The sequence below is a fragment of the Lutra lutra genome, chromosome 5 (genome assembly GCF_902655055.1).
Source record: "Lutra lutra chromosome 5, mLutLut1.2, whole genome shotgun sequence".
Classification (NCBI taxonomy): domain Eukaryota; kingdom Metazoa; phylum Chordata; class Mammalia; order Carnivora; family Mustelidae; genus Lutra; species Lutra lutra.
In genome coordinates, this window is record NC_062282.1 from 114292628 (window position 1) to 114307784 (window position 15157).

Below are 15157 nucleotides of genomic sequence, written 5' to 3' on the forward strand. Positions count from 1 at the left end.
TTGCTAGTTTGTTCCCACCATAGTTTTGAAAGAAAATGGAGCAAACGAAGTGGCTCTTGAAAAACTGTTCTTTGTAGGCAAATGAAAATATTTCCCCTCAGCAAAAGGAGCCGGTGTGCAGTCTGAGTTTTAAAAATTGTTTTGCAGAGCGGTGATAGGAGAGGAAGTAGGAACTACTCAGACCCCAGCCCAGCCTGCACAAGTGGGTCGCTATGCTGCCAGCGCACACCGCATACATCAGCACCCCAGCTGTCGCGCACCGGCGCGGTTTGGAGCTTGGTTTCTGAGGATGAGAGTACACTCTCCGTGGATCAGCCGTGCATTTAGAAGTGGGTATTTGTATAAGGGCAACATTCAGGCTGTAGTACAATTGTATGATGGAGAAAGAAACCATTTTTGCATTATTTAACAATTGCTTAATAATTAAAGTGCTCTGCTTGTTGAAGACAATTTTAGGGAATTTGCTTCTTTCTTTGAAATTATTAGCCACTGTTTGCTTCTAATCCTGAGGCCTCAGGATTAGGGTCTCTGGAGGAGGGGGGAGCGGGTTCAACAAAGTACAGCTCTGAGATACGGAACAATTAATGTAAAAGAAAGTAATGGATTATCTGTTAGGTAGAAGATGATAGAGGAAATTTTGGTTATGCTTAAATAAGGCTTAACATTGTGTAAAAGTTTTCTTCTTTATATTTTAAGTAGTCAACTTTATAAATTACTTTTCTTTTTTCCCTACTAAATCTTTTCTGATGACCTTGAAGATTTCATCTTACTTACTAGCAAAATGCCCCCAGTGCCTGAATTCAACACCCAATAGCCACCGATGGCCCAACGATGTAGGCCTGCCCCTTTCAAAGGTTTGGGACCCTTTAAGAGGACTCAAGGAAAACCCCAAAAGGAAACTGGTTCACTCGAGACCACACTGTATGTTTATCAGTTTTCTAACTACCATGTGGTTAGACCCGAAAGGTAACTTGAAAACACAACCTGATTCTGGGCAAAATCATTTTGTCCTTTTGGCATGAGATCATAGTTGTATCTCCAAGTTCCTCCCAGGAACAGACGGCTGCGTGTCAGGGCTGGTCCCTTCCCAGATCACTACAGGATCTTCAGCTTGCAGATGAGATCCAGCAAAGAGAACTCGTGAAGAAACTCCTGTGCCTTTCAAAAAAAGAGTGGGGGTGGGGGTGCTGTTTCCTGATTCTTTTTGCTAACAGCTCTTGTGGTAACAATCAGTGGCTTCTGCAGCACCACGGAAAGCAAGAATTCACTACTAAATATTTTTGACCATGGCATGTTTAATAGAGCCAGGTTAAACTTTGTTCTAAAAATTTCCCTACAGATATTACTCTTCTCCCTGCTTATTTTCACTAGATTTTTAAAAAATCTCATTTATAGGTAGTCATTGCTGAGGTTGTGCTACAATTAACACAGAGGCCATGGGACCTCCAAGGTCTGGTAAATATCGCTGTAAAGGGTTGGCCAGCTTTACCTGGCAGCTTGACCTCTGTATATGAGAGGTACTCTAGAGAGAGAGAAAGATTTTTATTTGTGTGCGTGGAACGCAAGTCTTTGTGAGTTCTCAGTTGAATTCATGAGTCCAAATTAAGGAGTTGGGATATTTGCCCAAAAACTCCTGTAAATAACCATTTGGACACCCAGCCCCTGGCCACTGTCTTCACAGTTACTGTCAGCTCTCCCAGCCTTTGCTTTTAACCTTCACATCATCTTTAATGATATGAATTAGTCCTTTTGGTACTGAACACGGAGATTCAGATTTAACCTTGGAGCTGGTCACTTAAACATTATTTGCTATTTTATCATTCCCGGTGAAGCCCAATACCCCAAATCTAGCATTTGGCCCTTTAAGGGGCAAACCTTCCTGAAGGTTTTTTAATAGTTCAAACCAGCCCTTGGCCTTAAATTCAATGAAGACAACTATTTGAGGTCCACAAGTAAACTGAAGGTTTGGAAAGGGAGATGCCACCTTTCCTAAATTTTCTTTCGTTTCTGTCTAGCAAAATGGAGTCTGTCATTCATTATATGCAATCCCCTTCTACAGCGTACCAAAATTGGTAGAATGTTTTCAAAATTCTATTGAGCAGGAGTCCTTATCAAGAATCCCGAACTGGCTGGCTTTGGGATTTAGAGACCTGCTCCCGCCGAATTGTCTTTCAGGTGAAACTACCGACATGAAGGCGGGGCTCCCTGTCACCTGCGAGGGTATTTTACTTAGAATCCCCTGATATTCCGTCCTGTCTTACACTCAGCCACACTCGTAGGGGGATCTGTAAGCTAATAAAAGGCAAATAGTTATAGGTTGGAAGCCCACAGTTTTTACCAGAGGGGCTTGACCAGAAAACAGAGCGAGCAGAGGCAACCTCCCGCACGCCCCTCGCGCGGGGACTTCAGCCAGCCCCCGCGGAGGCTGCGGAGGACCACCTCAGGTGAGCCGCTCTGGAAGGGGAGCTGGAGGCTGGGCACAGGGCCCCCAGGCCTGCCTCGGGCCCTTCTCTGGGAGTGCTTTGACCAGGGCCGCCATTCCGCTTGGTCTTTTCCTGCAAAAAACACCTGCTGCCACGGATCAAGTCCACCTGACACCAGATGTAGTCAAAAGAAAAAGGAAAAGAAAAGAGAAAACCCCACCCTCCTTAATTCCGTTTGGTAAGAGCCCCGGCTGCCAAATCCATTACATAATGTCAGCTCAAGCTGACACCTGTGTGGGTGCTGAGCTGGATCGGGTTCTGGCGGCGGATCGGGCCTGAAACATTGGCTTGGCAGCGCCGGGCCAAAGGCCAAGGGGAAGAGGAACGAATTTGGGGCTGGAGGGCGGCGCCTCGGTGGGGCGGGGGGGCGAGTGGGCACTGTGTCCCGGAGGGAAGACTTCAAGGGTGACTCCCCATTACCTCGCGGACATAAAAATCAAAGCCGCGGTTTCTCGGTTCCAGAGTCCTCTCTCAAGGGACATCGGATGTCCCTCGCAGCTCCAGGCTAGAGTGGGCTCCTTAGGGCGCCCCCTCGAACCGTATTAAGGGCGGGCTACTCACCTGCTGCGGGCCCTCCGGGAGCCCTCACTAACGGGCCTGCATCCACCTTCTGGATGCTATTGATGCTGACCTTGGAGGTACCTACAGCGTGGCGTGACAGTATGCCCCTTCCCACTGAGGGCGTACCAGTGGCTTTATTAATCGGCCATTATTACAGCAACCCAAGAGAAGCCCGATGCACAATGAGGGCACATCAGGTATTTTTTGCCTGTAACTGAGCAGTTTGGATAAACGGTGGCTAATGCACTGCATCTCGCTCTCCCAAAGACCTGACTGTCCAGATCTTTGGGGTCTGCACCAATGACTGAGAAAAAAGGTCGGTCCTCCAAACTGCTAGGATACCCACAGTCCTCCCCAAACCTTCTACTCCCACGCTAAGGCAAATGACCTCCGACCGCGTAAACTCCTCTATCAAAATCCATATTTATATTACCGAGATTTTTCTCCAAAAGAATTATGAGCTCCTCAGGTGACCCTTCCACACCCACCAGAACACCGTATCAAAGGACCTTGTCGTGGAGGTTTACAAATATCATACATTTGGACAGCGCTGTTGGAATAAACCTGGGCTTGGTTGCATGCAATTCTTAGGGATTTAGTTGAGGCCCTGAAGACATGACTCAATCTCCTCAGTCCCTAGCGGAAAATATTTTGAGGGCTTTAATTGGGAAAGGGAAAAAAAAAAAAAAAAAGCTAGACGTCAAGCTCTGTGTGTATCTTTAAAACAAAACAAAACAAACCACCACCAACAAAAAACCCACGCACACTCAGCAAGAGGTAAGGACCTTCCCTGGCCATTGGCAGGCACCCCGTTCCTCGCGGGTCAGAATCACCAGGGTCGATTTGATTTCCTAGTGTCCTTCTCAACCACCCACCCCACCCCTTCCCCCAGATCACATCCATAGGCATGAGAAACGGCGTCGTTCCTATTTCTTCGCTCTAACCATTTCAAAGCCATCTGGGCATTTGTATGTACTCCGAACTCTAAATAAATATTCTTTTATATACGTGTGCGTCTAGGACGGTGTAGACCTGGGCCCCTCTCCCGTGTGGCTACCGAGTTGGAAAAATCCGCCCGGGGGACCAGTGTGCTAAAGGGGCCAGATCGCGCGCTGCCTAGCCTCCGAAAGCTGGAGCGCAGAGCCGGGCCCCGCCGAACTTGCGCTAGCAGAGAACGTATCTTCACAGCAATTTAGCAAGCCCCACAGAACAAAAGTTAAAGCGTGATGGCACTATACCTTGCCCCGGGTTACTCAGGCGCCTGTCTCCCATTTTGGACATGCTGGAAGTGTTGGGTTTGGGGAGGTTTGCTTTGGCTGGGTTTGGGTTGCCTATATAAGCCCTGCCGGAGTACTGTACCGAAGAACGCGCCTTGATGGACTCGGGTGTTAATTAACGCGCGGCTAATTTGAGCTTAAGGAGCGGGGGGCGGCCGGCCGCGCCGCGAGCTGCGAGGGGCCAGTGACCTCTAGTGGACACCAGGGGATATGCAGCTCGAGCGAGTCTGCGGGGCTCGGTAGCGGAGAAAACTTAAGCGTGCGCGGATGCCTGGCATCTCCGCTGAGCTCAGCGACAAGGAGGTACACGAGTCCCCGGTTTAAGGGGGAAAGGACCTTCAGCAAGTGATGTTGATCAAGGGCTTTACCTCTTCCCGTGTATTTGAAATATAACACCAACCCGGTTTTTCGGTTTTGGGTTTTTTGTTTTGTTTTGTTTTTTTAAACACAAGTCGTTATTTACAGGTCTTTTCGGACAGGGAGGGAGAGCCTGTGCAAAGGGTTTGAGAAGTGAGCTTCAAGAACTTTGGCTTCGGAACCTAAAGGAAAGCAGAGCTTTCAAAGCTCCGGGGTATTTAGCTGGTCAGGGGAGGGAATCAGAATATGCTTCAGAAAACAAAGTTATCCGTACTCCCATGACCTGTTTTTGCTTTAAAGAATAAAAACTCAGGAAGATGCTTATTTGGCTAACAAGAGGAAAGCAAGAGAACAAATGATGTGTTGAACAGCCCAGATGCCTTTGAGTTCACACTCCTCAGGCAAATAGGAGACAAACACCACCAAAATACTAGTTACGATAACACAAAAAGAGCCTTTTCACATATTAGAAGTAAAGAGAAAGGCCAGGAGAATAAAATGCCCTGTTTTTGTCTAACCTCCGTTTATTTAATCAGTTAGCTAAAGTAGTGCAGAAGTTTTGGGAAAAATCGTCCCAGCATCGTGTGAGTCAAAAGCAAAACATGGACCATAGTAATTTACACCAAATGCTCGTTTTTAGGAATAAATATAATTCTGCATTTTATTCTTCCCCCTTCGCACACCTCAGCGGAACGCGGAAGCTGTCGAGGCCCTAATAAAATCCCACGACCCGCTGGCCGGAGCACAGAGCTCCGCCGTCTGACAGTGACTGAGGAAACCGTGTGAACCAAACGTGCGGGCTGGGCCCTGGCTCCTGGGTCCCGCCCTCAGGGCATTTCCTAGTCTCCCTTCCCCGCAGGCACTAATCCCCACCCCCACCCCCCACCCCGAGGGCCGTGGGGCGAAGCTCAGATTAGGAGCTGCTCGGAACAGGAACGTGGAGGTGACCCTCCTCCCCAGAGGTCTCCTTCAGCACGTCGCCTGCCCTCCTGCCTTTGTGCCAGGCTGTTTAGCAGGTGCCCGGATCTGTGGTTAAGGGCTGCGGGGTGAATACGGGGAACCAGAGGCATTTCCTCTTCCCACACCGGGAGCACCACCGGCTTGGGCTTGGTTTCACATCGCCCGGGACTGAGGATCTGTGCCTGGAGAGCAGTAGTCGGGGTGCGCGGGCACGTACCGCCGGACGCGCGACTGGGGCCTGTGTTAGGGGACAGCCACGTCTGAGAAGGACAGCGGGGGCAGGGGGAATGTCTCCTCTGGTGGCAGAATAAAGTTTGGACCGTGGGCGGAAGGAAGAGCAGAACTGGGCGCTGGCCGAGGGAGGAGGACTGTGTTATTTCGCGGGATTCCCTCCTCTCCGCTTTGCGCGTTCGGAAATGTCCTGGAAGTAAGGTGCCGAGGCCAGAAGGCTGAGGAAGGAGGAAGGCCTCGCCCCCCTACCCCCTTCACAGGGCTGTGGCCCTGTTTCCGAGAGGACTCTGGGCCAGGGGGGCTCGGCTCTGCCGAGAGAGGGAGCTCCCACCCCCTCCTTTCTCGGGTAAGAGACGTTGGATTCCCAGTGAACTGGTCCCTGTGAATGGGACCGTCCAGAGTCGGAAGCAAGCCACAGGGTGAGGCTGTGTCTACCTTCCGAGCAAGGCTGTCAGATTGCACTGCGGGGGAGTGGGGTGGGGGGGTACTGTACCCCAGCAGGGCGCGGAATGAGCGCTGGAAATGAACCCATGGGGACCGAAGGTTTCACAGAGCTGTATTTCACTGCAGACCAAAGAGGAAGGATTGAGAACTGCTTAAGTGAAGTATGAGCGTTTTAAGTCCCAAATATAAAATAGAAGTTACAATCAAAAAAGCATTAATAAAATAATAGATATTAATAGGTAAAAGCGAGTTGTAATGGTTTTAAAAATGCTCTCATCAGTAAAGTAACCAGGAAACAAAACAATTTTCAATTTTAAAACGCCCAGACGTGACCCGCATAGCAACAGGGCATCCGATGGTAGGCATTTTCCTTAACCTCCCCTCCACCGCAGAAGCAGCTCCCTGTAACCTTGGAGGAGGAAACCCCATCAATTTAGGAATAAAAAACAAAACAAAACAAAAAAACTTGTAGATCCCAACCAAGGATCAACTCACGTTCCTGCCCTTCTTGCTTAAACTCCGTGCCCCCATGAAGTGGCACAAATCATTCTTGGCACCACTTGGGGCGACTGCACACCTGGGTCCAGAGGTGGAGAATCCATGCCTAGGTTCGAGCAGTTTCCAAACCGGAGTCCTACCAGTTTGGGGTCCTTGGAAGCCTGAATCCTTACCTTTGACCACGTAGCACCCCTTTTGCCCTATCATCAAAGGCAAAATGAGTACTTTTCTTCTCCCTGAAAGCTAGGACTTACCAAGGGCAACCCTGAGCCCATCGGGCCCCCAGGAACCCCTCTCAGGTCCGAGCGTCCCAATTTCACCTTTGCTGGTGGAGCTCACAGCAGCCTTCCTCAGGCAACTTAAAAGTGGGCGCCGATGAGGAGGAGCCCCACATTTGTCTTGGAGAGTCAAAATATCGAGCTTTTGGCACTTGGCAGGCCCTGGCACCCCAGGCCACTATTCCAGTTCTGGCACGTCTCCTCCAGGGTAGCGGCGACAGGGCCGGTTTCCCAGTTGACAATATTCCGCAACCTGGCGTTACTATTAAAGAGGTCTCCTTTTTCTCAAATTGTTCATGTTCAGGACCTTTCCCCAGTAAGATTTAGAAAAGTCTGAACTTAAAGAGTTGGCCCCTAGAACCTCTGAGAACTTGGCCAACGAGTGGCCACCATCTTCCTACTCCCCCCCCCCACTCCACGCCGGCTGCTTGTGGGGGTGTAAAGACTCAAAGGCCGGGTGATACCCTCCTACCCAATTCCCGGGCGTCTTCGGGCCGCTCCTCTGAGAATCGGACCGACCACCTTTCCCAAACAGTTTATTTGGAAAATTTGCAAAAAATAAAAATAAATCTGGAGTTCGAGAGAATTGGTGACCTGCGGCCCTGGAGTCGGTGTCGCAAGCTCAGGGTTCCCAAGGCCTGGCAAGTTCTGGGGCCCGGCTGGGTCGGCGACCGGTGGCCCCGAGCCCGCAGCCGCGTGGGAGCTCTGCTCAAGGATGGTGCTGGATCTTTCTCCCGGATCCCGGCTGTTACATTCCTTTTTTTTTTTTTTTTTTTTGGCTGGAGTTATAGATTTTATGTTTGAAGCAGTTTAGAAAATAAATCTGAAATTATTTAAGCCACTCCATATATTTTTTAAAGGACCTGAAAAGCCTCGTTCTCTTTTTTCTCCTGTCTTTTTCCTATTTTCTTTTTTCTCAAATTGCAAAATTTTAGCGCTTGGGTGAAGAGTAGAGAAGAGGGAGGAAGGAAGACCAGCCCGGAGACTGAGGAGTGGGACCCAATGTCTGCAAGTGAATTTTTCACTACCTATTTTACCCTCAATGTCTCATTCCACCTTAACGACGACCACCACGATGATGATAATCTGAGCGGTAACAAAAGTCTATTTTGCTGGTCCTCCTTGCAGTTTGGGGAAATCTTGGGAATCAAACCGCATGAACTTGGATTCCTGTCCTGAAACTTTTGAATGAGGCAGGAGGGTACCGAATGCCTCGCTCAGATTTGGGGGATGGCCCTTTTGGAACCTCTGTGAACTGCCTCAGAAACCCAGAAAGCATTTCAACCCCTTCGTGGCGCTGCTTCCCGCACTGACCCTCCAACTTGGTCCCGTTCCATTTCCTCCGAGGGCTTTTTTCAGTCCATCCCTGGAGTTCCCGCGGAGCGGAACTCCTCTGCGCGGTTCAAAGACGCGCCGGGGGAGACTGAGCTTTGGGCTGAGCCTCGGGGTAGACGAGGACAGCGGAGCTTGGGAGCCGAGCGGAGGATCAACACGCCAGCGCACTCGGGCACCAGGGTCGTGAGAAGGATGGGGCGGGTGTCCTGCAGAGGCGAGGTCCTGAAGATCGGTGTTCTACCCGCCGCTGCTGACGTGGCCGAGTGATAAGCTCCCCCTGGCCTCAGTTTCCCCATTTGTTTCAGAAAAATTTTAAGGAGTCTTATTCTTTTAAAAGTGATTCTCCCTACCCTCCTTTATCTCTTGGACGCTCGCTCCGTCCAAAACATGGGAAATCTCTTTCTCTCTCTCGGGTTAATTCAAAAGAACCACAAAACTACGAGGAAGACAGAATTTACCTGCTCATCTACTTCTTTTGATAGAAAAAAAAATGTGTTTTTTAACTTAATTTTTATCTGTTGATTTTTTAAAAGGAGATCTGAGAAGTATTTGGCTTATGAGTTCAGTAATTCAGTTAGCATTTATTTCATAATTTTAAAGCACAGGGGATTGAGCTAAATGCTTTATATATTTTTCTTTCATGAAGTCTCCCAGCAACCATGTAAGATAGCTTTGCTTCTCTCTTTTCCTTCCTGTCCTTCCAGTTTGAAAACTGCAGTGCAGACAGCTGCGTGACTTTCACAAAGGTACAGAGTTCCCACGTGGCAGAGACAGAGTTTGAGCACCTCTCCTGGACCCTAGGTAGAAGCTCTTAGGAAAGGTCACCAAGGTTTTCAGGTGAGGCCCTGTTTCCCCAGCACTCCCCAGTCCGCTTCAACCTATGGTTCTTGGTTGTCCATTAAAAGGGAAAGCTGTGGCTAAAAAGCAGTGGAAGCAGTGGATAGCTAAGATGGCTTGCCTTCTGGTAAAGACAGCTAGAAGCAGACTGGCATTCCCACCTCACTGTGTCAGTGCTCTTCACAGGCAGAGCCAGACCTTGTGAGGGTTCATTCTGGCATCCTGGGTCTCTTCTTGGTCATTTCCACAGACGTTTGCAGGAAACCCAAACATTTTGCCACTTTCCTTGATGGTTTAATTTTAGAGTTTGAGGTTAGAATTGTGGAAGATGTATTGGAATGATATAAAGAGGAAAAAACAAGCACCAGGAATAAAGTTTATAAAGGAGGTAGTCCCGCAAAGTTTGAGGTAATAATGCCAACACATAGAGGAGCTTAAATGATAGCTCAATAAAATTTCATGCTTTTTTGGGAAAAAAGTTACTTTAAATTTTATTAGTTCTGATAGAGAACATCTTTGTATTCAGAGATTTTTTTGGTATATTTAATATATCTGTATTTTTATATATCTCATTTAAGACAAATGAGATAAAATTATGAAGAGATTCATTCTCTGTTCATTATGACATGTGATAAAGGAATTTTAAAAATTTTAAATAAATGTGTCAAAATATGCATGCAGAGTATTCATCTGCGGGTGGTTATGTGCTTATTTGAATAAAGTCACTTCCTACAATATATTTGGATTCTTTTTCTTTTCCTCCTCTTCCTCTTTTTTTTTCTCCTTTTCCATCTCTTTTTCATCCTTTTTTTCTACTCCTCCTTCACTTCTCCGCTTCTTCTCCTCTGTGTCTTCCCACCCCTGTTGTCCTTAGAATAGACTTCTGAGACACATGAGAAAATGAGCTCCTTTATTTTTCCTTCCAATGGCATTTTTTTTAAAGATTTTATTTTTATTTATTTGACAGAGAGATCGCAAGCAGGCAGAGAGGCAGGCAGAGAGAGAGGAGGAAGCAGGCTCCCCGCTGAGCAGAGAGCCCGATGCGGGGCTCGATCCCAGGACTCTGAGATCATGACCTGAGCCGAAGGCAGCGGCTCAACCCACTGAGCCACCCAGGCGCCCCTCCAATGGCATTTTTGAAAAGAAAAAAGAAATATTTATCTTCTGATATGCCCACTTGAATACCATTCCTCATCATTGCAAGTATTTAGGACAGTATGTGAAATTCCAAAGAAGGTCTCCTATGGTCCCTATTTTTTAAGATGTTGCCTTACAGTCACAATGGATTTACTATTAGGGTAACATTAAATTAAAATAGTTGCTACCATAATATTAAAAATTAACATTTTAAAGCTACCATCGTGATGTGTTTAGTACAGCAACCATTTTAAAAATTAAGGATAAAGCACAACATCTAGTAAGACACATGTGGGCACAATCATAACGCTTGTGCACAGAGATGATGCAATGTGTTCTAGCTCTAGGAAAAAATGTTCCTCTGCTTTTTGTCTCCCACGTCTTATTGAAGTAAGGAAACATTTGTACTCTCATGTAAAATACTCTAGAACCACAATTTAGGAGCATAAAATAACTTTGTCTTCATGTGTTGAGCTTCCCTGTTTTTCTCCTTCATCCACCAAACTTAGCTCTCCTTTCTTCTAGTCTTTGAGGGTCCAAGGCAATGATTAGATCACGTGGTAAAATGAATCCATGCTCATGTATTGATGATTAGCAATGTGTTAATGTCCAAATCAGTTCCTTCATGCTCCCTAGTTCAGATGTAAATTCTAGTAAGTGTGTTTAGGAGGGAATATGCCTGCTTTTTCTTTTCTAACTTCAAGTCATGGCTGCATAATCACACCACAGAGACCCACTCTTTAAATTCTGGCCAGTCTTTATGCTTAAACTCATCAGTGCAAATATGAAGAAAGCCCAATAGGGAAAGAACATACCTCTCTGGGACCTAAGACTGCTGAGTGAAAAATGGCAAAGACAGAATTAGGATTTAGAAACTGGTTTAGAAGATCCATTTCTAACTCTTACTCATTAATTTTTAAAGAGCATTCAGTGACAATTTAAATGATGGGGCTTGTGTTAGAAACTAGACTTCTCACCTCCTATATGAAAACCACGTTCACCTTTCTGTCCCTAGAGCATGTCCCTCCCGCCCTTTGCAGTTGCTGGTTTCTGCCCTGGAACCTGGTCCCCAGAAATTAACACGGCTGTATCTTTCTCATTGCTTCCTCAGGAAGCATCTCCAGGACAAATCCACCACCCCACCAGTCTTTCTCTGCCATCTTCTCTTCTAAAATAGAACCTGTAACATTCTGAACAAAAATATGTTCTGTATTTGTTTACACTTTTTTTTGGTCTGCTTCCCATTCCTAGAATACAGACTCTAAGAGGTCAGAGATTTTGCCCCCCTTACTCACCACATGACAGGTACTCAGTAAATAGTAAGTAATTATGAAATATGTTTACCTGTAATATGGTTCATGTTTCTGATGTCTCTATCATTATCCACCTTTCATGAACACCTACCAAAAAAGTGCCTGTTCTGCTTTGCTTATCGAAAAACACAAGGAATTTTCTCACCAGAAACTGAAATGGAGTGGGGGAAAGGCAGAGCCCAGTTTAGAAATTAAAACAGAGGAGTAGCTCCTTGGAAAGCATGCTCGTTATGTAGGCCATGCCTCCAGAAGCAATTTTTTAGAGGCTAGCCGTTATGTGTATGGATTATAGAAAACATCAAGAATATATTATCTATTAAATACTTGCATTCATTTGTCCATTAATTGAGTAAATATCCCTAGAACGGCTCTCTGGTTGGTGCTCTGCATACAAAGACAATTGACATGGTTCCTTCCTGATGGGCTAGAACAGCATAGTAATAGTCACCATCCTTTTTTAGGCAAAACTGAGAAGTCAAAGAAAACTAACTGCATGACATCTAGTCTTTTCTCCATTTGCTTTCACTTCCTTCGCCTTCTTCAGACACCCCTTGTATCTGGCTCTCCCTGTTCTTCAATCATTTGTAGAAAAGTATCTGATAAACTTTCCTACTAAGGTGTAAAAGATTCACATTAGCTATCTCCTAGAGATATTTACATTGTATCTAATTAGAAAGTTAAAAAAAAAAACCTCTCTAATCACGAACTTTCTAAACTGGAAAGGATAGAGAATTATTTTTAAAGCCAGTGTCCTTGAAATCTTGCTACCTAGGGTACTGCTTACTTTGCTTATTTGTAAACTTTGATAACTTAACGTTGAACAAAGGAGTTTTTCTGTAAGCTCTAACAGGTAAGACTGCATGGATATTTCTAAAACCAAGTAAAACTTTCCTCAAAACTTTTAACATTTGGAGCAAGGATATTTTTAGTATGAGATGTTGTAAAAAGTTGCTTCTGGGGGCGCCTGGGTGGCTCAGTGGGTTAAGCCGCTGCCTTCGGCTCAGGTCATGATCTCAGGGTCCTCAGATGGAGCCCTGCATCACAACTGGCGCATCTGGCTCTCTGCTCAGCGGGGAGCCTGCTTCCGCCCTCTCTCTGCTTGCCTCTCTGCCTACTTGTGATCTCTCTCTCCCTCTGTCAAATAAATAAATAAAATCTTAAAAGAAAAAAAAAAGTTGCTTCTGCTAGGGGAGCCTGGGTGGCTCAGTTGGTTGAGTGACCGACTCTTGATTTCGGCTCAGGTCATATCTTAGGGTCGTGGGATCAAGCCCCCATTAGGCTCCATGCTCAGTGTGGCATCTGCTTGAGATTCTCTCTCTCCCTCTACCCCTCCATAATCCCCAAATAAATAAATGAATCTTTGGGGGAAAAAAGTTGCTTCTGTTAAAACAACCCCACTGCAAAAACAGACAAACAAAGAGAAATGTTGTTTAAATGTTTCTATACCTTGAGCAAAGATACATTATGGAGAGTTAATAGCTAATTTTTACTAAATTAATTTGTGAACACGCAATTAAAATATCATAGAGACCCTTCACTGAGGAAAATAAGAGGTTTGGAAATACTACCCAAATATGTTTAAAATGATAACTTTGAGCCTTGTCTTAGTCGCTTTAGGTTGATGTAACAAAGTCCCATAGGTAAGGTGGCCTTATTGCTATAAGGCAGAAGAGGAAAAAGATGTCTCTGGGGTCTCTTTCATATGGTGCTAACTTCGTTCATGAGAGTTCTGCCTCATGACCTCATTACCTCCTAAAGGTCCATCTCCAAATCCCATCACACTGAGGATTAGGTTTCAAGGTAGGAATTTTGGGGGTAGGGGTGGGCACTCAAAGATTAAGACGATTAAGATGATAGCACGCCTATTCCCCTTTTCTTTCTTTCTTTCTTTTTTTTTTTTAATATTTTGTTTATTTATTTGACAGATCACAAGTAGGCAGAGAGGCAGGTAGAGAGAGAGGGAGAAGCAGGCTCCCCGCTGAGCAGAGAGCCCAATGCGGGGGTGGGGGGTACCTTAATCCTAGGACCCTGAGATCATGACCTGAACCGAAGGCAGAGGCTTTAACCCACTGAGCCACCCAGGTGCCCCTCCCCGTTTTTAAAAAATAATAGCTCTCTTCCTATCAGGATGATATCATGACACCTCTCATTTGGGAAGATTGGTGATAGTAACTTCTCTGTTCCATTAATGTGTTTGTCAGTCTTAAAATAGTGTCTGTAACAGCACGCCTGATACATTTTATTTTTCAGAACATGAGTTTGCAGAGAAACAGAATGAAACTTCTTTCTGAGAAGACCAAACAGATTATTCCTTTGTATGTTTCCTTCAAAAGGCTTACATGTGATATACACAAAACCTTTTAAGTGTCTGGAAACTTGGGGGTTACAAGCTCTTTGTTTGATTCAGACTTTGAAGACGAGCAAGATGAACAAAGCAGAGTGGGCGGGGGCTGGAGAGGGAGAGAGAGAAAGATGTTCAGGCCTCAGCAGGTGGGACAGGGCAGTCGGGGGCAATTGAAAAAATTGTTTGTGAGGGATAGGTAATTCTGGGGGGGGGGGGCTATTTAGTTGCAGCCCTGTCCCCTTGGCCCGACTAGAAAACTAGTTAGTGACAACAGCAGGGCCTGTCTTAAGCCTAGGAACTTGAATTATTCATCAGTCAAACGTAAATTACCATTTAGAGGCAGGTGACACACATGTTTTCTCGAACAATTATTATCACTAATCATCATTTTCCACAGTAATTTGTGTGCTCTCATTATTAGCCCTTGATTTCTATGTAAATCCCTTTCATAAAACTGCCACAAGATGGAAGTTTTTTTTATTGGCTCTCTTTACCTCTTGATATGTTTCTTGGCATTTTTGCACTCCTCATCTGGCACTTGATGGTTGGGTTTTCAGATTCGGCTGACTGTTGACATGCCCAAATAAAACATTCTTTCATTGAGCATATTGCATTTGTAGGGGAGGCCACCTTCTTTCACCTTCTGCCATATTGTACCCATATTTTTTTATATAAATTGTCCAAACATTGACTCTCACATTTTCCCCTTTTTGATTTTCATCGTGCACCATATTTGACACTTTAACTACTTTTACTAGTTGTCCATGCCTTGTCACAAAGACCGAAACTGACACAGGCTTTGCCTAAACATTTGTCTGGAATCAGTACGTTTGCCATACGGATTTCCCCTTCAAATCCTGTAAAGCCTCTTGGATATTTTCCTGTTTCTCTTTTATTACAATTATATGGGTTCTGGGATTAAACTACTTGCAAAGTTTGTAACATTTATTTCAAATGTCCTTGATTCAATTTTCAAACGAACTTCAGAAAGAGCTCTTGAAATTAGCTCGTTCGTGGCGGCATGGGTCCCTGCCTGATTCACGAGGGAATGATGGAGAACTGCTTATAATTCTTCGGGCTTATAAAACTCCACCCTGATCTA